The sequence below is a fragment of the Indicator indicator genome, chromosome 7 (genome assembly GCF_027791375.1).
Source record: "Indicator indicator isolate 239-I01 chromosome 7, UM_Iind_1.1, whole genome shotgun sequence".
NCBI classification, from domain to species: domain Eukaryota; kingdom Metazoa; phylum Chordata; class Aves; order Piciformes; family Indicatoridae; genus Indicator; species Indicator indicator.
Genome location: NC_072016.1, coordinates 30,069,024 through 30,096,359, shown reverse-complemented (window position 1 = coordinate 30,096,359; position 27,336 = coordinate 30,069,024).

Sequence of the window (27,336 nt, the reverse complement as noted above, 5' to 3'; positions counted from 1 at the left end):
TAAGCACACCCCTGAGACAGTCCAGCTGAAACTTTCCATTAAAATGTCTGGGAGTACTCAGTACCTGGCAATTTCCAGCCAAATTGCCAGAACGAATTAGCAGCTGTGCTTTCAGTGTGCATTTCAAACTCATCAAATCCATACAAAAACAGGCACTAAGACTGAGGGAAAACAACATTAAAACTGCACAAGGCAAAAGAAAATCCCTTTAGAGCAAAGATTTCTGCTATTTTGAGTAGTATTCAGAACAACTGAGATTTTAACAAACTGAAGGTGATGCACTGGAAAAAAGAATCAGGTAAAGCAATACAGAGAAAATGTTCAGTACAGTCAACTTTCACTTTCTGTCTTCCTGTATGAAGAATGAGAATGGGGAAAGAGGGCTTTGGAAGACGATGCATCAAGCACCTGGAGACAAAAGACACACAGCAGCAGCCTTTAGGCCAATTTATCAGAAGTGTCTTGCACAATCTCTAAAATGAAGGTCTTGCACAATTTATAAAATGTAAGGGCAAACTTCTTGTGGCAAAACCAACAAAGCCAGAACCAGGTGGGGACAAACAAGAAGAACCATAAACGTGTGTGTGCCTGCAAGGCTGTGATGTCACTGGCATCACTAAGACATGGTGGGATGGCTCCCATGACTGGAGTGTAGGATTAGATGGGTACCAGCTCTTTAGGAAACAGGCATGGAAAGAGATGAGGGGGTATGACTCCCCACATCAAAGACCAACTGGACTTCATGGAGATCCACCTGCAGATAGAAGAAGAGGTGGAAGAGAGCTTTTGGGTGAGGATTAAAGGGAAAGTAAGGGAAGGTGACATCATAGTGGGGGGCTGCTACAGGCCACCTGACCAAGAAGACTGAGTTGATCAGGTCCTCTATAAACAGAAGCAGCTTCACATTCATGAGCCCTGGTCCTCATAGGAGATTTCAATCACTGAGATATAAGGTGGAAGGACAACATAGCAGGGCACCAGCAATCTAAGAGGTTCCTGGAATGCGCACCAAAGCTCACTAGGTCTAAGATAAATGCAACTTTAAGCTCTGCATGGACTTAATAGCTGTCAGAAATACCCCATTTTGAGCCAAATTCCTAGTTTGTGGTTTCAATGGGTAAGAAGGTTGTTGTTACTTTACTCCCACCATTAGGTGAGATAGGTTTATCTCCAGTTTCCTGTTTTGAAAATGCCCACTCCCTATCCTTTTCTTGGCACTGACTGAATAAATGGATGGTCTGTCACGTTAAACCTATTCTCACTACAGCCTTCTTTAATCTTCTGCATCTGGATCACCAGACAGGTGATTTCACCACTTTCAGGATTGTTTCCTATGGCCTTAGAAACAAAGTCAGCTACGATTAAAAATGCATGAAGATGTCACTGTTCATCAGAATTTGTTTAGCTTCTATATTAAAAAAGAAGCTAAGTAAACTACAAATATGTTTTCTGTCACATAATCTGGGACAGATCCAGTTCACTGCTTTTACATTTCTGAATTGCTTAACATATTTTTAAGTGCGTTTTACAGCAAAGGAAAAACTTCACAGATACTAATACACATAAGTATTTATTCAGGTCACACATCGTTCTGCCATTCATCCAACAGTAAGTAGCAATAAAAAACATCACTTCCATTATTCATTAGATGTAAAAAGGGGAGTGAAGCTCTTGAAACATACCATCTCATGCTAATCTCTGATGCAGCAAGTTATCAGGTTACTCTCACTTTAGCAGGTTTTTCTGCTAACAGGTGTATCAGACCTGCAGTTAACAAATATCATTCCTGAGTGCACACCAACTTCAGCTGGTGGCATAAACATGACTATGTGGCATATGGGTGAAACACTAGAACGCTGCACTCTGTTGCCAAACACACACCACGGAATTTGTTAGCCTGCCTCAGTGTGTGCCACTTATGCTATGCCATGTTGCTTCTGACTTTAGAAGAGGGAAATGGTGACACAACACTTTGAGAAAAAAGGGTCCTACAGCAAGCCTGGCTAGGAGGCTATATCAGTTTGCTTTCCTTGCTCAGCATCTCCAGGGTATTTGAACATAACGGTCTTATGCTAATGTTAATGCAAATAACCTTAGCACCACAGGATACTTCAGGCTGGAAAGGGATCTCAGGAGGATGCTGGTCTTACCTCAGAGCAGATAAGGAACTGAGCAGATTGCTCAGGACACATTATGTTGTTACTGCTTTCCACAGTCAAATCAGTATTGCAGAGTATGTTGGTAACCAGCTAGTTGACATTTTATAACTTTTTTAATGCCTGTTTTCTTCATAAAATAGGAGAAATCAAGCAGTACTAAATGAACAGGAAGAGGAGAGGATTTTTCCACAGAAAATTCCATTTCCAAATAATACTGGGGAGTAAATGATTTGGGTAATGTCACTCAACATTGACATTACTTAAACCGTAACTAGTAAAATGATTGCTCCAATCGCATCATTGTCTTTTCTTAAATCATGCTAAACATGGAGATTCCCTGCAAATGCACATGCAGCACTTCACTATTGCCTGCCAGGGGTTTTAGTAAGCTACTCAAAGATATTATACTTTAGCTAGCAGTGTGTGGTAATAGACTTTTTCCTAAAATCATTATCTGTCATTTGTTTCAGGATTCTTTCTAAGAAATTTCAAACTGGCATTAATATTCCTTCCTGCTACACAGTTCTGCTATTTTAAGTGAGATCTTCATTTTATTCTTGGGACTGATCTTTGGAGGACGCAATTTTTCACAGGGTTTCACTATCAAATTATATGGAACTTAGTTTTGTTTCTTATTATAGGCTTTTAAGATGTAGGCACTTACTCTACAGTTCATGCTGAACCTTTTTTGGCAAAATGGAAGCTGAACCACCTGAAGATAATGTTTAAGTATCATGTCAAGCCATTTCTAATTTTACCTTTCCCTGCCTTCAACAAATGCAGCATTAGCCCATCTAATGATGTAGGAGTACTTCACAGGAACATAGATCAAATGCTTTGAACATCTGTTCTTTGCTAAGCCTCACAGAGATGCATTAAGTCAGTGATTCTCATTTTGCAGCTTTTACGATACTTTATGTGACAGCACACACATTGTTTAGATAGCAACGCTTTGGCTTTGCATATAGGAGTGATAGCACCCTTTAATTACAGACCCAAAACTCAATCAGCAGGTAAGACAGAGAACACAGTTGTCCAAAGCTTCTATTGTCAGCTTCTCAGCTACATGACACCACTGTATCTAGCTGTATTTCACAGGCAGGCTGTTACATCCTTGTGCAGTATTTCCTAGTTTATGCTTACAACGGAAAATACACCAAGCCTACTCCAAAACATGACCAACATTTAGTAAAACTAAATAGTTTCTTTCTTGCTTTAGAAAACCCCAATTTTTGTAATTTTTCAAACTTGGACATGAGAAAACATAGCAAATCTGTAGAATAGGAAGACGAGTCACTTGAAATTCAGTCTGGTTTGAAACAAGTAATGGTAACTTGCATCGCTTAGAAACACACAAAAAAAAAAGAAAGATGAAGAACTGAATCTGAAATTCCAAATTAAAATCCTATAGTTATAAAACCTAAGATATCATAAAGCATTTTATTCTTCATAGGTATCTGTATAAATTAACATTTTCACAGAATTTGACACTCTTTTTTTTAAAGGAAAAGACAATCCTCTTTCAAAAATATAAAGATATGTTCCTAGCTAGTAGGACTATAGTGATAGCCACGTAGCTGGAAATTCCCTCATCAACTTCAGGCATCTCACACAGGCGCACAGTGAGGCAGAGAACATAGAATCATAGAATCAGTCAGGGTTGGAAGGGACCACAAGGATCATCTAGTTCCAACCCCCCTGCCATGGGCAGGGACACCTCACACTAGATCAGGCTGGCCAGAGCCTCATCCAGCCTGGCCTTAAACACCTCCAGGGATGGGGTCCCAACCACCTCCCTGGACAACCCATTCCAGGCTCTCACCACTCTCATAGGGAAGAACTTCTTCCTCACTTCCAGTCTGAATCTCCCCACTTCCAGCTTTATTCCATTCCCCCTAGTCCTATCACTACCTGATATCCTAAAAAGTTCCTCGCCAGCTTTCTTGTAGGCCCCCTTCAGACACTGAAAGGCCACAATAAGGTCACCTCGGAGCCTTCTCTTCTCCAGACTGAACAGCCCTAACATGTTTTTTTTCATTAATAGATCAGACTCCTAAGCATTCTTCTCTGAGTTGAGTGCAAGGAGATGTCTCACTTAAGCCATAGCAATGCTAACTGAAGCCCTCAAGAGGAAAACTCCCATACACACCAACATGCATAGCATTCTTCTCTCTCTAGATTTTCAGTGAGAAACATTTAACTATAACTAATCCTCAACTAAGGAGGAGCTTCCTAGGTAGTAATTTTCTAAGTTGCCTATAACAACGCCTACAGCATCTTGATAATTCCTATCTTGCAAAATAGCATGCAGATTCTAGTAAATAATTTAAAAAAACAAACAAACAAAAACCAACCAACCAACCAAAACCACCAAAATAACAGTAGTTTAAAGGTAACTTGCGAAGGTGAGAAATACGCTTGTGGCCTTTTGTGTCCACCTCCTTTTAAAATAAAAATTGAAAACCCTTTCTGTTTTACTCACCTTAGTAGGCATTTAGACTGACTGGTTTTCATGGCAGGGTGTGCAAAGACAGTGTAACCAGAAGTGCCAGTGAAAATAAGATGAAATTTTAACAACTGAGAAGAAATTTGAGGCAATCTGCCTGGAATTCTTCAGTCGACCTCTATCAAGGTCTGCTTGGGGAAGAAGGCAAAAGCCAGTTTATCATTTGGTCCTGAAACCTATCCCATAAGAGCAGATAATGGTCCCCTACATGAGCACATAAAGCCTTGTTTGTCTGAGACTACAGATAAACAAAAATCTTGTTGGTAAAGAGCATGCACAAGGAGATAAAGGCTGAAGCCTCATTCTCCCTGGAAAATGGCTTTCCTCTAGAGCATCCTTAAGGGAGAAAGCTATTAACACCCTCAGTGACTTGTTAATCAGACTCAAGAAGTCCCACAGAATTGCATTACCCCAAACACAAAATTACTGTTCTGCAATAAGCCACTATCATGATGCAAGACTCAGATATATAGTCTGCCTCCTGTTTCTACATGATACAAATTTTACAATAGCTTATTTATTGGTCTACCTATAGGAAAGTTGATCCAGAAATTTCCTTCCTCCCCATTTCTCCTCTTTGGAGGAGGTGACTCACAACATCACACCTCATTGGAATAACAATTGGATTTGTTGGATAATAATTGGATAACAATTGGAATTGTTATCAAGAGGTAGCTGAAGACATAAACCTTGATAAAGTAACAAAGTTGACCTTTCAGCAACCTAAAGGCTGGGAATGCCCACCCTGTACTTCTCTCAAAATGTCACTTGGGGTTCTCCTCTGTGATTTTTCTGTCTCGCTGTGTTTGGTAACAGCTTCTGTTTTTTTCCCCTTGTAAGACATGTAGGTCATCACAACAATGTAAAAGAGGCAACTAAGTAAAATAAAAGGCTGAGTCACTATGATGCATGCTCACAGTCCTCAGTGTTTGGGGCCTTAGTTGTCACCTGCAAAGGAGAACACTGAACTGAAAGGAGGTGCAATGCAAGAACGTAAGAACCTAACTTCTGGTTTATCTTCAATTTATGCTTTGAAAACAAGACGACAGAAATGCTCCATTTTGAGAGCAACCATCCCACGATCCTCCTACTGGTCTCTGCATTGAGGTGCTGAGAAAATCCATGCTTGAAAATGACGTAATTAGTAATAATGATTAAGAATTGTGCAATAATTAGTGCTTAAGAAAACCTCTTGTCCTTGAGAACTTTCAGCTAAAGACTGAAAAGAGATTAGACTAATGATGATCCAAATCAGTAATATCATACTTTGGAACAGAAATGGGATCTGCTTTTACATATGGAAAAGGTAAGTGTAACCCTGGAGAATATTCAGGGTTAAGAAATAATGGACAAGTATCGACTGGTAGGCAATGTTTTGAGGAGAAACATCCGTAGAGCATTAGGAAACAATGAATACACCGTCACTTCTAACAAAACTTCTTTGCCACTACAAGGTTCTTCCAGTGGGATAATACCATATTCCTATGATGCTATCTCAGAGTGTTCTCTGTTTCTGACCTCTGACTACTCATACCCGAAAGTCTCACTCAATCTTTTGACTTTTGCACTAGCAGGCACAGATACAACCCTGGCTCAACAAGTGAATATGCACTAAATCTAATCTCCAATAGAGACCTTCACTGCTGTTTATCATAACTCTGGTTTTACTCTACTCTGGTCTTTGTAACTGACTTCTTACAGCTTGAGTTACTCACTGGCTCCTATTTGGGCTTCCTCTGTGGCTCTACTCTGCCCATTGTCTTTACTATTAGTGACTCTCAAGTCTTTCTGGAATTGATACTGTTCTACACCATGTGCTGCTGCTCCTTAGAAGACTGTGAATATCTTCTGAGCAATAAATGTTTAAGGCTGTCCACCTTCATATGGCAAATTTCTCAAGATTCCTTTTAATATAAAACTATAAGGCAAAAATCAGAGCACTGCAGGAAGGGAACTCATGATGAAGAGTATTGTTATCAAGAGTATTGTGTATCCACTCTATTTCATTTCAGAATCATATTCTGAAAGCAGACACTATCAAGCCCACTGTTTTTCAGTGCACTTTCCCTACAAATGTTTTTCTTTGCACAGTCCTCTTTTCAGTTAATGCTCTGTTCAGCACTGCCTGGCACACTTAAAATTCACAGATCAAGGAGAGTTGGGGACACTTCATGTCTGAAGTGATTTCTCCAGAAACTTTCAAATAAAACAGCCAGAGCATTCACATAATTAAGCCTGATGTCACTTTCAAAAGGTTTCCAAGTCAGAGAGATCGGTTTTATAGCAGGCACTCATGCAGTGCTCCCAATCTCATTGCCCCCTGTTCAGGATGTATGTTCACACCTGTCCAGAAACTCATTGCTTGCTTTTAACCTCAATGCATTTTTCTTCTTCACCATTTTCCAAGTCTGTAAATCTGTTCATTACCATATAAAATTTATTGCCTTCCTGGCATACTGCACTGTTTAGCAGCTCTCAGTACCACTGCTCCTTTCAGACCTCATTTTAACACTTCACCTCCTTCTCAGAGCTTCAGGATTACTGCAGCTAAAACACAGGAATTCTCTCTTCATCCATAACGCATCACCTGACACTTCAGTTACATCCATTCAGAGATGGTACTTCCTCCTATCCAACTATCTACTCCCACAGCTGCAAACAGGCCCCAGCAATAAGCAGCACAGTTCCCGTCTCAAGGGATTCACATTTTTTGCTTGCTTTTTCTCTAAAAAACAAACACACAAAATAAAAACTAAAACAAACACAAAAACCAACCAAACAAAAAAACCCACCAACCTTTACTGCCTTTCTTGGTGACATCACACACCTTCAACTATAAATATAGATTATCTAAGAAAATGGAATATTTGTTTTATTTTCTCCAAGGAAAGCTGATGCATGTTCCAGGAGATGGACTGTATCTGGCTTCAAAGGCTGTCACATGTGAGTCTTCCCTTCCTTGACAGCACAGGCTGTTACACAGATTTCACTTGCTGCTCATCAGTGCTAATTAGGAATCATTTTCCTTGCATTTAGTTTTACATTGATGCAAATGCAAAACAGAAGTGGGCAAATTAGTAGGATCTGTGCATACATGGCTGACAAAAGCCTCCTTACTCAGTCTTCTATTCAGTTTATTTCTTATATATTACTACTTGATTTTTGGGGGGAGTGAGGATGGGAACACAAAGAAGGGAAGACAAAAGAACCTCCAGAACAGATTCACAGCATCCTTTATGCCTAATGTAACAAACAAAAGTTACCTGGGATGCTTAAAAACAAAATTATGGATCATTGCATTGTAATTGGTCTGTCCAGATTTTCATCAACTGAGAGTTTAACCTTAATAGATTTGATTATATAAACTTCAGGGATTATGAAGTTCCTCAGACAGGATTTCTCATGGCATTTCTATTAGAAAACTGTCTGCTCATTACTTAGATGGGCACATGCTCTGCTGGGTAAAGCACTGGCTGGCCCAGATAGTGGTGGTCAATGGAATTAAATCCACCTGGAGGCCAGTCATAAGTGATCCTCCCCAAGGGTCAGTATTGAGACCAGTCTTTTTCAATTTCTTTATCAATGACTTGGATGAGATTGAGTGCACCCTCATTAAGTTTGCCAATGACATGAAATTAGGTGGGAGTGTTGATCTGCTTGAGGGTAGGGAGGCTCTATAGAGGGACCTGGATAGGTTGAATTGATGGGCTGAGGTCAACTTTATGAGCTTCCACAAGGCCAAGTGTCAGGTCCTGCACCTGGGCCACAACAACACCATGCAATGCTACAAGCTCGGGGAAGAACGGCTGGAGAGCTGTGCGGTGGAAAAGGACCTGGGGGTACTGATTGACAAGAGGATGAATATGAACCAGCAGTGTGCCCAGGTGGCCAATGGCATCCTAGCCTGTATTAGAAATAGTATGGCCAGCAGGACCAGGGAAGCGATTATCCCTCTGTACTCAGCATTGGTGAGGCTGCACCTCAAGTACTGTGTTCAGTTTTGGTCACTGCAGTACAGGAAAGGCATTGAGGCACTGGAGCTGGTACAGAGAAGGGCTGCTAAGCTGGTGCAGGGCCTGGAGCACAAGTCCTATGAGGAGCAGCTGAGGGAACTGGGGCTATTTAGAATTACAAAAGAGGAGGCTGAGGGGAGACCTTACTGCTCTCTACAATTACCTGAAAGGAAGTTGTGGAGAGGTAGGCACTGCTCTATTCTTACAAGTAACTAATGATAGAATGAGAGGGAATGGCCTCAAGCCGTGCCATGGGGGGTTTAGACTGAACATTAGGAAAAATATTTTCATGAAAAGGGTTGTCAGGCACTGGAATGGGCTGCACAGCGAGGTGGTTGAGTCACCGTTCCTGGATGTGTTTAAGAGCCATGTGGACCTGGTGCCTGGGGACATGGTATAATGACAGACTCAGCGGAGTGGGCGAAATGCCTGGACTTGATGATTTCAGAGGTCCTTTCCAGCCTGGATGATTCTATGATGCCCACATAGCCTTGCTTACCTCCAATGCCATAATAAACATTGTAGTTTCATCTTTCCTCCTGCCCTTATAAAATAAGTTGCTTTGAACTCAGCCACTCAAGTTGCTTCCAACTCAACCAACAGTAACTTTGTTGTGCCTTTTCTGCCTCAATTTGGCAAGATGCCACCCTTATGGGGGGGCACACATGCAGACCAGATTCAGCACAACAAAAGAGTACTCAATGCAATATACACAATGTAGAAGGAGACCCCCAAAATGTGGGTGCTGATCCCACACTAATGTGCAGGATTGTACAAATGGTAAAGGAGCGTGAGACAGACCCTTAAAGCAGGGGCCTTGAGCAGCAACTGAGCAAGAGGAAAGTTGTGTTTAAGTGCTCACCTGCTCATGTACATGTGTTCAGTTGATTGATACAAGGCTTCATTTGCCACTGGGAGTGTTGAAATCAGTTTCATATAAATTGCAACATACATGTAAAAATCTTACCACCTACAAATACACTTCCATTAGTATGTTCTCTGTTTTCTTCAATCAGCTTAGTATTTATAGGGTGGCTGGAAAAGAATTCTATACACTACTTATCAATATTGATTTTAAGCAAGTAATTCAATTCATAACCATGAATTACCTAAGAAAATAGAGAGTTTAGCTTAGTTTTTTCTCTAAAGAAAGTTAAGTATTTAATTATTAATTATTCAGTAAACAGGCACTTAGAAATAACAAAGGGGGACAGACATAACTAGCTACGGTTTAGTTATACAATGTCATTATTAATTCCAGTGTTTACTGCATTTCCTAATTTAAGGAAGTACTGGTACTGATTTAGAAAGAAAGTTGCATCTAATTAAAAATAAATAAATAACCATCTCTTCCACTATTTTTCTGATTTACATTTTAAAAAGGCTCATTCTGACCAAAGACCTTTATCTTCTGTCTAGACCAGTTCTGCTCTGCTGACCACTCATTATGACAAGTGGCTGCAATGAAAAAGTCCTGTCGAGGATGTGGATCAGTTATTCAATGACATTCACTTACCAATATCGATTAGTTGATGGGTTGTTTGACTTCCTCTTTGATTCCTTCTGTCATGAAGAAAAGATTACACCCCTCCTGCAGGGCAGAGGAAAATGGAATTAATGAATATCAAATGACTCTGAGGTTTTTAAAAAATTCTATCTTAACTTGAAGTAAATATGGCAAAGAGCAAATCCCTGTCAAACAGCACAGGCTCAGATCCTTGTTCCAACTAGGCAACCCTGTGGTAAGAGGATTTTGCATAGTATCATACAAACTAATGACCCGATCAAGAGCATCCAGGAATCTAGATCTGGCAAAGTACTGACCTTCAAGCATTTTTTAGATAGTACTTTTCCTTCTATCTCTTACAAATTCACATACCCCCAATTTCAATTTCCTGGATTTCTGGTTACCCTCAATTTTTGCTTATCCTTATCCCGTAACATTTGTTATCTTCTGATGATATGCCTGTTATATATAGCCAAAAGTACACATAGTTGTTCTGCTAACATTCACTGGATGAATCTGTTGCTTTATCAGTCCTTAAAACGTCAGGTTTTTCATTACTGTGATATTTTTTATTCCACTAAAACACTTACAACAAACCATTAATTTTTTATGGGTTATCAGTTATAATCCATTTATATCCATGCAAAGTGTAACAGTTTATAAAATATGTGTTGTGTGGTGACTGATGAGATGCTGTAACTTAACAAGCAAAAACTATTTCCCTTAGTCTGCTCTTCCAAAATTATTCTTACAGCTGAGAAAGTCTTATGGTCAGGCTGAAATCTAACTGCCTACACCTGCAATTCCTATTTGTTTTTATTGCTCTAAGGAAATGATCAACGAGAAGACATAACTTGCCAGAAACCAGAGAGCTGGTAGTCTTAGCACTCCTGCTGAATTCCCAAGCCACAGTAACTATGAGCACACACAGGGACCAGAGGCACTTGCAAACCCCCAAGGTGACCCATATGAAGTTTGTCTCATATTGTGTATCACTACTTCAAAAACAGTACTGGGGTCGAGGAGATTTTAGATGTAGCCCTACTTTGATTTATTTTTACCTTAAAACCTCTCTCACATGCCTGGAAATTTGCTTTTCAACAGCCAGTTTCTGCAGCCTAATTTACCCAGAAAATGTGGTATCATCACTGCAGTCACCTGTTCAGGTCTACTGCAGCCTGCTCTTTTCCTGTGCTGCCCTTTTGTATGCCATGTCTTCCATCATGCAGTCTCAAGCCCTACTAAGCACACAGCATACTCTCCACCAGACCTTACCTTTCCTGAATCCCCGTCATCTGCTAACTTCCCTCCAAAGCCACTCTAAGACCCCCTGCCTGCCTTCAGGCTCTGCACCTTCCTAGCACTGATTTTCTTTCCCATCTTCCTTCTACGAGGAAGGTGTCCTGCCAGGTGCCAGCTCTGTGCCCTTGGTGTCACTGAGGCAATCCTCTTGAGCAGCCCCACCAAAGGCAAAGCCACTGGCTGTTTTCTGAGCAGTTCACTTTCTTCTCATCTCCTGTCTGCATCTCCTTCCTCCTCCTTCTTATTGTTTGTCATATCAAGGAGGCCACAACTTCATGTTTTGAAAGAGGGGTAAAAAAAAAAAAAGGCACTTCTATAAACTCAATGCTTTAAGAGTCAGTGCTTACTCTCTACATCTGTTTCACTGTAATATATACCTTTCACTACAGGTAATTCCTCTGGAAAGAAGGGGTATGTGCCAGTTTTGGAATGGCAGACATGCAAGGGAGAAATGACAGCTAAATCCCAAAGGCAGATCAGAGTGCAGAAAACAAATCAGGGATTATTCGGAAATTCCTAATCCAGTGCTCTGCAGTTTCTAATTTGGGTTAAGAGTGTTTTCAGAAGGACATAGTGTACATGTGATTTCTTAGCTAAGGGAGCACTGAGACAGGAGAAAATGAACACTCCTGTATCCTAGGTATCCACAGGTGCTCCTGCATTTAATCCTGAAAGAGAAAATATCAAGAAATTTGCCAGCCTACTTAAGGTGGTCAAAACTACATCATGTTCACTGGTGTCTGCTCTAACTCCTTCTCTGTACATATCATGTTTTTTGACCCACTTATGACTTCACAGACTTCTAATTTGAAAAGTAAGGCTGAATTATGTTTGTATGGTGAAGGATTCACATAGAAATCTTTCTTCTGGAAAACTTCTTTTAAAGTAAGCCAAAAAATGTTCTAGGGTCTTTAGGTAAAGAAGCCTGTCCTTGCTCAGTCAATGAAACACAAAAACTAACAAACAGGTGCTTCCATACATTTGCATCAATAATAAAATTCCTAAATTCTTTTTCTTTCTATTACTAGCCTGTTAACTACCACTCCGTGTCACTGCTTCTGAAAGGTGCTGCATTGCAAATAATCCAAAGTATTAACTAAGTAAGAGAAAAAGAGAACAGGATTATTATTTATATATATATATATATATATATATATATATATAAAATTTATTTCATTTGCTTTGTTTCCAACCCAGTGTTAGCAATCAATACTACGTATTACCTGAAATTCTTTTCTTCTCATAAAAACCTTTTGTTCATGCTTTAAGGACATATTTCAGAAACATAGTAGTTTTAGAATGTAACAGGCTGCCCATGTAATTTTTCTAACTTACCAATAATTCTCTTTTGTAAACATAGAGAGAAAAGAAAGTAAACACATACACTAGGTGCGTAACTGACCTAGAGAAATAGATTCCAGATTGGAGCAACATTTTCATTTGCAGTGACTACACTCCCACCATTCTAAAAAAGTAAGATACAGTCAGATCACATCTCTGGTGGCCTGGACAACATGTACCATAGATACTCTGGCATACAAAGTGCCCTAATTAGCCTTCTATTTATTTATTTTTTAAACCCCCTTCTTTCCCCCACAGAGCAGTAAGCACTCTGCCTAGCCAGCATACACAGCAAGCTCTGCTCTCCTTGTCTCCTGCCACACACACAGACATGCTCTACATATCTTTGGGGAACAACTTTCTTCACCAGAGAAATGCTCCAGCCTTTGCCTTTGCAATCATCTCTTCTCTCCCTCCTTCTCCTTTCTGCATCTTCTCCCAGTGGCAGGGAGACAGACCACGTATGACACTTTCTGGACTTTATAAAGTCTGCCAATAGGAGATGAAGTCCTCCTCTGCCTCCTCCCCAGTGCCTATGCAAGTCTCTAAGAGTAGCAGCACAGGAGCTGTTTCAGCAACTCCAAGTGTCCATATACCCTGTGCAGCAACTGACCCAGGATGTTGGTTTAAAAACTATAGGATAAACCCAGGGAGGGGCAAATTTGCTCCTTACATTCCCTTATTTTTCCACAGTAAGTTTATATTTAGGTACAATGACCTTGAGTAGAGGTGTGACATGCATTTTACCATGTCCATGTTTTACATAATTTTATTTTAGAACACAGACCTTTCCCAGCTAAATAGAAAGATGCATATATATATTTTCATGCAACACAAGGACACATTTACTTAATAGCAAATCTGGATATGGGTTGCAACATACCTTAAATGTCACTAAAAATAGCACAGAACAGTACAGAAGTTGTACTGCTGAAGTGTTGCAATATCTCATGGGAACACTTGAAAGAAGTACACAATTCACACTTGGTATTCACAGCCTGTTCATTTCACATTTCTAGAAATGTGCTCCCCCCAACTGTCCCTTAGTTAAAAAGAAAGCTGAAAGAGTAGGAGGAACAAAAATGTTCTCAACTTCAATGACACTATTGGAAAATAATTATTTCAAAACTGCTTATCTGTTAAAAACTGGCAAGCTACCAGTATCTTGATTGCTGTAAGCAATTTTATAACTGCTCTACATAGATAAATTTAACAAAGAAATTAATTTCAGTCTCATAATAAGTCTCATCTCATTACCATGTAACGTCTGTTCTGCAACAGTCATGTGCAAAGGCCTCCTGGTAGAGGATTCTGTGTGCAGACATTTAATAACTGCCTAGACAAAGTCCACCTCAAAACTCTGGCTGCCATTTAACACTGCTTTCTAAACATGATTTTTCACAATTCTGAAACAGGAAGTGAAATATTGTGAAATAAAATTAAATTATTGCCAGTTTCACTTGTATTTTTCCTACTGGATTTGAGGAAAACTACCTGACTGCATGGAACTATCATTTTTTTCTCAGTTTGTTAGGATCATGCCCTTGGGAACAGTAAAAAGAGTACTGCTTCTTCACAGAACCTTATCAACTATGCCAGCTACCTTGCATCTTTTCTTTCTTTTTTTTTTTTTCTTTGCAATCCAGGGCATCTCAAACCCCTGTTAATTATATATGCTAATTTTATGTGAAGTGTCTCTGTCAACAGACATGGTAACTATTTTATTTTATTTTTTATTTTATTATTAAATAAAGAGAATGGTCTATGAGTTAAAAAAAAAAAAAAGGTTTCCTTCCCTCACATCACTGGGCTGCCCTTTATTGGGAACTGTCTTCCTCCAAGACAATCTATTACATCCCTAAATCCTCCAACAAGTCTTTGAAAATGCTGGCAAATACAACATGACCAAGATCCAAAATTAAATCTTGACAGCAGATAAGCTCTGGATGCTTTAAGCCAATTTATGGCCACTGTGATCTGAAAATAAAGGCACAAAACAATAACAGAGTGCATAACAGCTCATAAATTCTGCCACACTAGCATTCGTGCTTGCAGCTCTAAGATGGCACTGCTTGAACAGCAGCATTATAAATTGCCTGACTTTTTTCTTCCACCATTCTTCCTGGTGTTCTTGTTATGGCACATCAACCAGGGTACAAAAAATAAGCACGTGATATATCCTGATGAAAATCCTGGTACAGATTACAGATTTGCTAAGGCATAACTTCACTGTACAGCATCTCATCTTTGGGAGCCACAGTGCCATTTTCTGCTATCAGACATCCCAGCCAGCAAACTGCAGGGAGAAAATTTACTGCCACAGAAAGCATTTTTTCATGAGGTACCCCTCACATGGTGTACTTGACCATGCAAATCAGTATCTCTTTACAGAGCACATGCTGAGAGAAGTAAGAGAACAATACCTTGTTTTTCAATCCAGCACATCCTTGCAACCACGATTTAATTTCATTATTTTTTCTTAATTACAGATTTTTTCTGTTCACCAGTTTTGCTTCCTTGGCATAAATTCAGCTACAGATTTATATAAAGGTTATGCATTTAATAGAGCAGATACTTTAGTTGTTCTTGAGTTTTTCCACAGAAAATGAAGATAAAAATAATCCCCTAAGATTTCTTTGGTTATAATAAAAAGTATCTGATTTTTGACCTAAGTTTTTTGACCTATCACCTAAAAGAGATTTTTTCATTGTTCCTTTTCTTGTTTCCATAGCAATCCTTCCATGACACTCATTAAGTTTTTTCCTGTTTTCTTTTAATTCCATAAGATTATTGTGACTTGGGAGTTTAGCAGGAATTTTTGTTTGGTTGTTGTTCGTTATGTTTTTTTTTAACATATGCAAAGATATTTTTATACATGTCTTTTACAACAAAACAAGGATTCTGGGACAACCATCATCTTCATTACTCTTGCAGTAATTAGATAATTCTGTAGAATTTCATTTAATTCAGCAGTAGTGTTGTTGGTCTCTCACTTTGCCAGGTTCCACAATACCACAAACTTACTGCAGTGCAAGGTGGGGAAGGAATCTTCTCTGGATCCTGTTTAAATGCCTCATATGGGGTCAGTCAGCAGTACCAAAGCAAAGCATTTGGAATAGATGTTAAACAGACCTAATATCAGTGTCCAGTGATTAATGCAACCCTAGGGAGAACCACTGAAGCATCATAGCTGCCCACCCACATCCAGGCTGCCCCACTATTTCAAAGGAAAAAAACAAACTAAAGTAATGAGCTAGGTCCCTTTATGCTGTTACTGACATCCATGTCTTCCTTTTCTGTGTTTTTGCTTCCAGTATATCTCCTAAAATGCACTTGCAATTACTTTATATATACATACATCTATGATTAGGTTGTCTGCATGCTCTGACTGCTTGAAGTGCATCAAAATAACAGAATCTGTGCATTTATTTGGAGAAAGACAGTAAATAGGTGCTAATTAATATCTACCTCTTAAAGCCCTGTGCAGCCTTCAGATAAGAATAAGTGACTAGAGAGGATTTGACCACCTCTGCTGCTCTTCCTGCAGAGGCTGGATCTGAGTACTTTCCCACAACCCCACGAAGCTTTTAGCATGTCTGCATGCATTCTTCAGCTCAATACTTTGTATGTCATTTTCATTTGAGTCTCGAGAAGGGCAACAAAGGGTCTGGAGAACAAGTCTTATGAGGAGTGGCTGAGGGAGATGGAATCGTTCAGTCTGGAGAAGAGGAGGCTGAGGGGAAAACTCATTGCTGTCTACAATTCCCTGAAAGGAGATCTCTTCTCCCTATATCAAGTGACAGAATGAGAGGAAATGCCCTGAAATTAAGTTGGATATTAGGAAAGATTTCTGTACTGCAAGGGTGGTCAGGCATTGGAATATGCTGTCCAGGGAGGTGGTGGAGTCACCATCCCTGAAGGTGTTCAAAAAACACATAGACATGGAGCTTCAGGACATGGTTTACTGGCCATGGCGGTGTTAAGTAAACAGTTGGACTCAATCTTGGAGGTGTTTTCCAGTGAAACAATTCTGTATTTCTATGATTCTATGCTTTTTAAAAAAATGTATTGAGTTTCCATGTTATGATAGGCCATTAGCAATCCCAGATACACACACTGCAAAATGATAACCACAGTCAATCACTGGACTTCTTCAAGAATTACTGTGGTGTTCCTCTCATGTCACTGTTATTTCCTTCAAACCATTTCCTGACAAGTCCTTGTTTTCCAGGTTTACTAAAAGCAGTTTTTCACAGTATTTTAAGAAGCTTGGTCATAAACTTTGCAGTTCATTTAAGCCAGTGATGGTTGAGGAGCTGAGCCTACAGAAGGCTGGGTAAGAAAAGGTTTTTCTCCAGGTCCCCTAGGATCAGTAGGCTTTTTACTGCATTCTTTCAGTGTCTTTCAGAAAATGTTCCAGAAAAAGACATGAAAATTTTGCCTCTAAATTATTAGCAACTTACTGAGGGACCAGCACGGATCTGCTGCAGCCCATTTAGGACTAGAAGACCTTTTTGAAAGACATTACACTCAGGAGGTGACACTATAAAACAGTCCAAACAAGTTAAGATGTGCAAAAATATGCACATACCTCACCTGGAGATTGAACACAAATAGTTATACATTGTCAACTACCTGCTTCTTTAATTGCCACATTTCCACTAACAGCTGAATGCTCACTGACTTCAACTTTAAAAGTCACTTTTTGAACATACGAATGTTCAGAGTAAGTCCAATTCTTGTCCCCAGTTGCACTGTTAAAGTAAGTCTAAGCAAAACTTACATGCTTTCTATCCTGTTTCCAAGATGACTCAACCATCTGTATGCATGGAACTTCTGTGAATCCTACATAAGACATGTCTATCTTCTAGCTTAAGCTTTTAGTCTAACATCAGACCTAGAAATAAGCTTAGGGCTAAATAAATGAGTCTTGAAACCATTACTGTCCTTCATCAATGCCAGATCAGTACAAGGCACTTAGTTTGCTCTGGCTTCTAATTTTACATCAATCATTCCAGAAATTCATACACATTATTCTTGTAACTTTTTTTAGTTAATAACGAAAGACACAATGACAATTAAATCTAAAATAAAAAAGCTTAAACATTCTAAAGCCATCCAATTTCATTATGCAGATGAGATCACATGTTAATAGCAACACAAACCATTTCAGTAATATGATTTGACTTTGTGCTTAAGTAATTTCAACTTCATTAATTATGTGGAAGGTGGAAGAGTCAATTTAGGTCATAGTTAGGTAGCACACACATAGGGAAATACACCATAAGGCCTACTTGTTTTAACAGCATTCAAATATAATTTTATACATATGTATTAGTTGCCTTTAATATTCAGTGTGAAGTGAGAGACATGCTTGGGAATTTATTGCCTGTGCCACTGGACAACACTTTTCTTTTTTTTTTTTTAAATCAGCCAGCCTGGCCCCACATGCTCTGCATGAAGTTTAATAAGGACAAGTGCAGAGTCCTACATCTGGGGAGGAATAACAACAGGCACCAATACAGGTTAGGGGTTGCCCTACTGGAAAGCAGCTCCACAGAGTAAGACCTTGGAGTGCTGGTGGACAGCAAGTTCTCTATGGAACAACAATGTGCCCTTGTGGCCAAGAGAGCCAATGGTATCCTGGGATGCATCAAGAAAGGTGTGTCCAGCAGGTCTAGGGAAGTTCTTCTACCTCTCTACTCTGCCCTGGTGAGACCACACCTGGAATACTGCATCAAGTTTTGGGCTCTCCAGTTCAAGAAAGAGAGAGACCTGCTGGAGAGAATCCAAGGGAGAGCCACGAGGATGATTAGGGGACTTGAGCATCTCCCCTATGAAGAGAGACTGAGATCCCTGGGGCTAAAGTTAGTCTGGAGAAGAGAAGACTGAGAGGGGATCTGATCAATGTCTATAAATATCTGAGGGGTGGGTGTCAAGTGGAGGGGACCAGGCTCTTTTCAATGGTTCACAGTGGTAAGACAAGGAACAATGGGTTCAAACCTGAACATAGAAAATTTCACCTCAACATGAGGACAAACTTCTTTACAGTGAGGGTGACAGAGCACTGGAACAAGCTACCCAGGGGGGTTGTGGAACCCTCTGGAGACTTTCAAAACCCACCTGGATGCAGACTACCCTAAGTGATCCTGCTTTGGCAGGGGGGTTGGACCCGATGATCTCTTGAGGACCCTTCCAGCCTCTGATATACTGTGATACTGTGATGAGCTGGTACACAAAGGACCTGCTCACTTCCAGTGTAAAGGAGAAACATAGCCCTTCTGTCCCAGTGTCAACTCATCTCTGCTTTGCATGAACCAGGACCCAGGAGAGTAATTTACTAAGCACATAACAAACCATGCCAGAGGCACCTGTAAGCCTGTCCAGAAGTTGTTGATGAGACAAACCTGAATTCATGACCAAAAAAATCCAATAACCCTTGTTCCTCTGGACTGCTGGAGAAAAGCTGAAGAGTGTCTTCAATTCTTATGATGTTGCCCTTCTTCACTGCAATGCCATGCATTTGCTCACCAAATACTAGTTACTACAGTATGTGCAGAGTGCACAATGTTAAGTGCGTGTCCTGAGACTGATAATTCTCATTCATAAGCAAGTCTGCAATTGTCATCTAAGATTTCTGCCAAGTCGACTGTACCAAGCATGGCTTGTTCCAAGAAAACACTGCAGCTTACAGTTCTGGGTTACATCCCAAATACCTGTTTAGCATCACAAGACTTGGAGACTCACATATGTGGGCAAGGTACATTCTGACTAGTCAAGCATTAGGTCTCTTGCTTAGTGGCTGGCCTTTGATGGGTACTGATTTTATAACTTAGCAGGACTACATCTCTTGACAGAAGAGATGTCATCATGAATGCCTCTCAAAAGCAGGAGGATTATGTCACTGCTAAATGAAGATCATCAAAGAGCCTCCACACTGAGGAGGTATAGCTGAGCAATCATTATTTAGAATAAAAGTGAGCTGGCCAGTAAGTGTTGAGGAATAAATGAGTAAGGATAAAGCCAAGAATTTCAAAGTTTGGGGATGAAATGAGATAGCTCTCCTTCCAGAGGCAGATTTGTGCTGTGAGGGTAAGGATGGTACACTGGCCATTCAAAACCATTTCTGCTTAGCTGTCGCTTCTTGCTCAAGGCAAGGTAAATTTTTTAAGGAAGGTAAAAGTATACAGATCTGGTTTCCTAAAGATTTAGCAACTAAACGTATGAGAAATCATTTAAAATCCATAAGAAGAGAGGAAAACTAATCGCTACACACCGGATTTAACTTGATTTGATTTCACTGTAATAACCTCAGATAAAACTTTGACCTACCATTAAAACAAAAAATTGAATTCAAGTTTTCTAAAGGCTTCCTTGAAATAAAAATGTTTTTAAGAAAAAAAGGTTCCTTATTTACTTGTGTTTATACAAATTTAAAAATAGGCATTCAGATCAAAATAGCATTTGAACTTTGATTTAAACAAGCTACAAAGGCTTTTCACAAGAAGGGGCTGAAATTCAGTTTCAATCACATTTGCAGTATTATGATAATTTTTTGGAAACATAATAATAATCCCTTACAATATAGACAAATATTTTCAATATAGATATAAGATTAAAATATAAAAATAAAGGGATAAGTTTAGTTCTTGACTATACTTATGCAGCCTTTCTGAAGGCTGCACAGATGCACAATATGAATTTTACCTTTTTCTCTCATTTTCCAGATAAGATTCCTGACCTATTTTGAAATACAAAAAGTCATGATGGAATTCATATGATGAAGTCTGCACTCAAAAAAACCACAGCTCAAATTAAGAAACAAAATCAATGACTGGGATGATCGAAGACTGCACACACTGATCCTGTAACTTTTGTGTCAACACAATTATAACCATAAATTCTGCTTTATTATGTATGTTTCCTGTCAAAGGACACGTTCTGTATGCACAAATACACAGAACTAAATTCTTTTGTTCATTCTGCTGTACATGAACCTGGTTATACCAATGGTGAATTTGGGGGTTTGGTACCTTAGTTTTCACAATTTTGTCAGAGGGAGTATTTTTACTTTTAAATAAGCTGGATCCTTCAGTTGGCTTTTCTTCATCCCCATCCCTTCAGAGTCCATCTAAGAGCAGCAAGAATGGTTCAATCCAACAGCACTTGCTGGGATTACATGCTGGCCTGGTAAACTGTGACATTTCTAAGAAGGTAGAGGAGAGACGGTTGCTACTCAAAGGACATGGGAATAACCTCAGAAAATGCCATAGCAGTGATAGATAAGCTCAAACAGCTGTAAAGGCATGTTTGAGTGTTGCACCTACCCAGGCTAATACAAAATCTTTGAACACTAACCTTTTGTTTCTCAAGTGTCCTCTCACAGTGATACCACTAAGTGATTGAAGCTATCTTACATTGGATACCTGGAAAACGTAAAAAGCACAGTGGGGTGATGAACAGTGGACAGTTTAGACACCTTACAGATGGCATTTTCCTTACAGATGGTCAGCAAGAAATAACCACATTCCATGCTAGCACAATGGCAGCAGAATTAGCCCACTTATCTTTAAACATTACTCGGAAATTACAGCTGGACTGATGTCAGCAGCAAACCACAAAACTGATGCTGATGAGTGCAAGGTGGAGCTATCAATATGAGCTTCAGAAATTCACAGGAGGGAGAGACCCCAGAGCAAGCAGCAGGTAGCCTCATCTTCCCCAATGTCCTGAAACAGCAGCCACTGGGAAAGCACTACTCAGCCCCATGAAGGAGCACACATCTGCATGGGTGATGGGGGCATCAACCTCGAGGGTCACTTGATCTACAGCAGGACTTCAGCTCCAGCTCCACTTGATGGACGTGTGCTACCAAGTTGTGGTATGCCTTGTAAAGTAAACTGAAGAATACACTTCTCAAATGGAACAACTACATATAGGGATTGAACAAAGAACAGGAGCTTGCAGTTTCAGCAAAAACTCAAAGGGTTTTTCATGTTGCCTAGAATTCTAAAAGCCCTAAGTTAGTTCTAAAAACAAAACCATAACTACCAGTTAGAAACTGATTGCTCACAGACAACAGCTGCTTCTGGGATCTGAACAACTACTTTGTTATGCTGCACCTTTTAGGAGCACAATTAAAAAGTTATGTCAACATACAATGAAAAGTGCATTTCTGTATTTGCCAGGTTTATTTCTTTTCAAAACATTCCTCTTACTACATCAATTATGACATTACCTCAATTTATTTCCCATCTTATTTAGCATTTGCACTTTGGTGGAACCTAGAAGTCATATTCAGGATTAGGCCCCATTCCATGAAACACCACATGTGCTAATCCTTTTTTAAAGCTAGTTATTACTCAGCCTCTGTGGGAGACTGCCCTTGGCAAGTTTTTCAAGGACAAAGTACTTCCAACACATAATTTAGAAGCATAACATTGAGATTTCTTTTTTACATTGTAAGAATAACATTATAATTGTATACCATGCATAAATTCAATACACATTCAGTCTTCATAAAAGTTTCTTTTTTGCATCAATTACAGAATTTTGCTATAAACCAATTCTAAACAGGTTCTGCTGGGAGCAGTGCCTGCTGAATTTGCCTGTCATCAAAGAGACAGACAATTAAAGTCAGCAATAATTTATGAAGGATAATACCTGGTTTGTTTCTCAGCACAGGTGTAAAGTGAACAGGGCAAGAACACCTTTCTGACTGAATAAAACTACTGAAGAATTACTGTAACTGCTGCTCAGTATGAGCAGTGAACAAGGCAGCACTTGTGCAGCAACAATATGCAGGACTCTGTCACACAGAAAGGCACAATAAAGAAATTATGGACACTTCTTGACTTTGCATTTCTAAGCACATCCTGTTTACCAAGAAACATCTTGGACTTTGCTCTTCCTGAATTATCTCATTGTTAGTCACAACTCAGAAGAAAATATCAAAATGTCACACTGAGTGATACAAAGCCAACTTGAATTTTTAGTATAAGGATAAATATCATCGTCCACTGTGGAGAAACCTGAGTAACTAAGAATCACAGTCACCAAAGCCTACAGTTAAAGCATGTCACTGAACAGAGCTGTGGTACCATGACATAAATATGGCTTGATTTGACTAACTTACTTACATATGGATGTATATCTGATGAGTTGTAACTCATACACTATTAAGAAAATGTATTTAAGTTGTTACTTCTGTTGCCCAATAAAAATCCCTCCTGGAAGTTAGCACCTTAGTTATCTAGCTTACAACTTCTGATGAAACTTTGAAAGTGAACTTAGGTTTACGATATAACAAATGTTCTCTCAAATAAAAATAGGTTTAATATTGGTATAAAAACCTACTCCATTGGTTTTTATAGGTTTCCAAGAGCAGATAGTCTTTATATTGATTGGGAAGATAAAAAAAAAAAAAGTAGAAAACATTCTCAATAAAATCTTCCATGAGTTCATGTAATTTCTTGAATGACAGAGTTGCAAAAAAAAAAAGCAGTATGAAACCAGGTTTCCAAATCCTTCTGTCTGCTAAGCTGTTGTGCTATCACATGATTTAGTCATGCCACTTGAAATTCTGCATCTTCCTTCTCTCTTGTATTCTGTATCCCAGAACCTGAGCTAACATTAAAAACTTCTGCACAAAGCCAAAGCAACTGGGAATACATATTTCACATTAAAGGGATACAAAGAGAACATACTTAAAAGATTTGGCATTTTGAGTAGGCAGAGAAAACTGGTTTAGGGCACTCTTAAAGTGCTCTCAAATTTCTGCGTAAATCACTTTCCTTTTAAAGCCAATGGGGTCTTTGCATTGTTATTTGTGTAAGTCACATCCATTCTGGTCCTTGCTGTCCATGCTACAAAGCAACTGCGCTGCCCAGGAGAGCTTTATTTCAAGAGGCATTTGACTGAGCCAGTGGAATGAATTGCCAAAGGGACAAGAGAGAACAATTTCACAAAAACCGTCAACAGAAAAGTCATGTTCAAGCAGTGGTACCAACTGTTGGTAAATTTTGCAGGGCTAGACAATTCTACTAGTTTTAGAGCCCTTCATTTAAGAGAATGTGCTCCACTCATTTGCAGTCCCATGCCCTGTGACCCTTTCCAAATTCAGGCCACTAATAATTCTGTCCCTGCAATCTGAGAAAACAAAAAATAAATGTATAGAGAACACATGTCAGATACATCTACTTTTATACTCTGTGATCCAGGCCCCAAATGACAATTTGGGTTATGCAATGCAGAACACTAGATTTGTAATCTTGTTTTGGTTCAGCACCATCTCCTTTTGCCCATTTCATGTTCAGGGCTGGATGGAACCCTCCTGTCTGCCCGCATTCCCTTGCTGCTCAGTGCTGGAGTGCTGGAGTGCCTAAGTGCTACACTTTGCATCTTTGCTCCAATTTGTCAGCATTCCGTGTGGTGCTTTGGAGTTTGCAGCTCCAGCAATAGCCTGGGGAAACACTTACTAGAATCTGAAAAACCATTTCTTTTGGGAAGAGATTTCAGCTTGGTCAGAGAGGAATCCCTCCCACTAACAGGTGTTCCTGATGGAGCCCAGCAAGCATACCAGTTTTTCTCTGGCTGTGAACTGCAATCAGACACTTAGGTGTTTGCTCGTGTCCTTGACAAAAGCTCATTTAGCCACCAACATTAGGCTGATTTGGCTTTCCTGCTGCCTTCTTACATATAGTTTTGACTTGCACATTAAGAGCCCCCTAATAAAATACATGCAGTGATGAGGTTTAAGAGCCTCTGGAAAGTTTGATATATTATAAGATTACCAGTTCTCAGAGGGGATCTACTTCTTATCTGCTACACCCTGTGAAGGTTATAGAGTTGAGACAGAGTTTTGTAGTGGGAGAGGTGATTATTATTCTACAGTGCATATACCTTCAGTATAGATATCTTCTGTAGGGAAGCCACTTAAGGCACGACATCAGGCGCCACTGCCCTCCAAGAGCAGGCAGCGTTTACCTATCGGCAGGCAGAGCACATGAGCACTGGCAAAACTGCTGCCTCTGTCTGGCTATGCAGCTTTCTCAGAGGCAGCAGCTAACCCTGAACCAGGCACAGCTACCTCACGCTTCCCACAGGCTCCTCCCACATGATAGCCCCGTCAGGTGCAGCACAGTTCCCACCAGAACTGCTCAGGAAAGACATTGTCTCTGTGCTTTTCTGAGAGTGCACATTATCATCAGAAGGTGTGTTACAGGGACATTTGGTGGGCATCTGGCACTCCTCATGAGTTTACACACTTCATTTGCTTTGGGGGCGTCAACCCATTTGTAAATAAGCCTCCCAGGAGAAAATTGGCAATATTCTATGTCACACGAGATTGAATTCCTCTGCTTAACTTCCATTTCAGGGTAGCTGCTACCATCTCCTCCTTTCTCCTTCATTTTCTCCATGGTTCTGAAGCACCCTTTCCTCCCGGGACTCCTCATCTTTACTGTGCTTTTGAGCTGTCTTAGTATATAATAAGCACCTGTAATCACCTCCCTCTTCCTTTCTGGGCTCCTGTCATCTCTCATTTTGCTGTCATTTAGAACTTTACAGGAGGAAGCACTCAAATTGCTCTCTGGTAATGCCACATAAAATTTATTCAGTGTAGCCAGAAAAAGTGCATAAAGTACACTGTAAAGATGCACAGGGTAAAAATCATTTTTAGGATGCTAAACCATTATTTCTTGCAGCTCCTTTACCACTGGGATCTTACAGTGACAGTAAGTAAAGAACTTAGAAATAGAAGCATTATAAAACCTGCTTAGGTTATATTAAATGCTAGATTTAGAAGGAAACAATTTTGAGAAAGTATGTAAAACACCCCCAAATCTCAAGTCCCAGAGCTCCCAGATACAAACATCACTCAACAATGAGGGCTATAGTGCTCAAATCTGTAGGTTCACTGTTTTTGCTGCTTCTCTTTCCATACCAGGAAGTAGCCAGTACTCATTACCAAATTATGGAACCCAATGGCTGGAGAAAAAAACAGAAACATAAAGTGTAAATGTCTTCCCAGTGAATCCTACTCCCTGAACATGGCTGAGCACTAACAGCATACATGAGGCATACATCGTAGCTCCTCCTGGCCCACACCTTGTCACATTCCAGGGGGTCTTCCTGTGTGCCCGCAGGGGTCGGTGCTGAGCGGCCTCTGCCCCTCTTTGCCATCCACTCTCTACCATACCCCCTGAGCAGCTGCTGTCTCAGTGGGCAGAGATGGCACATCAGGCAGGTTGTTCAGGATGATCTTATCTTTGCTGAGACAATTCTCAGTTCTTAATGTAATCATCATGACCACAAGGTGATTTACAATGTTCAAGAGAGGATTCTCTCAGGAACCTCTCCCAAAACACCATGAAAAGGCCAAAAACTCAACACTACTCATAACAGATCCTCCAAAACAAACCAGAACCAAAATACTTTGTCCAAGACTCTACAAAGTTCATCTGCCAAGAAAAGACACACAAAATAAGTCACAAAACAGTGCCATCTTGAGAGTTGCATCCAACATAAACATTACAGCAGGTCCCCAAGCCTCTATTCCATTATCCCCACTGGAACAGGTTGCCCAGCAAGGCAGTTGAGGCTCAAGGCTCTGAGCAACCTGATCTAGTGGAAGATGTCCCTGCTGACTGAAACAGGGGGGTGCACTAGATGACCTTTGGAGGTCCCTTCCAACCCAAACCATTCTATGACTCTGTGAAATGGGAGCATCACTGCACTGCAGTTATTCACTACATACTACAGTCATCTATCACTTAACACTCTACCCTGTCTTTTGTACTCAGGAAGTCATGGTAAATATAATTTCTAGTCCTCAGTGCTCACCAAAACCCCTCTTTCACTTCTTGCATATGAACTGGCTTTAAACAACAGAAGTTTTATCTTCATAAATAGGTTTTACTGTCATTTTTACTCAGCTGAAGCCAAGCAATCCACAGGCTGCATTATAATTATGTAGAAGTAGTGGGTTAAAAAGGGTAGAGACACTGCAGGTGTGCACTTTAATGAGTTCTTAATTGAGTAGAGGGAGACCATAAAATGGAAGTGCAGAGGGTGATTACAGGGCTCTTTCAGTGATGGGAGCAGTGCAAGCCCTGAACTCTATAATCAAGAATGAAGAAAAATGAGTTCACCTCTAATTTTCTCTGTACCACTGCCTTTGTTATGCATGCTTAGAATGCAAAATCAGAGTTTGTACCATCGAGTTAACTGACAACGAGTAATCTTTTTGAGATGTACTTGTTTTAAGGCTAAGACCACAAAAACCAGCAAGGACATAAAAACTAACTTGGATCTAAAGTGTTTTGCCTGCACTCCTGCTTTGCAAATCCAACTCTGCCTTCTGCCTGTACTCTGCTGTTGAGTAGACTGCACAGGATAAATCTGCACAGGGAAAAATGGAAGGAGACACCATATGGCAAGGAAAAGGCAGCTACTTGGATATACTACACTCTATCCTCAGTTATCTTCCTCCTTTCGCCAAGGAACAAG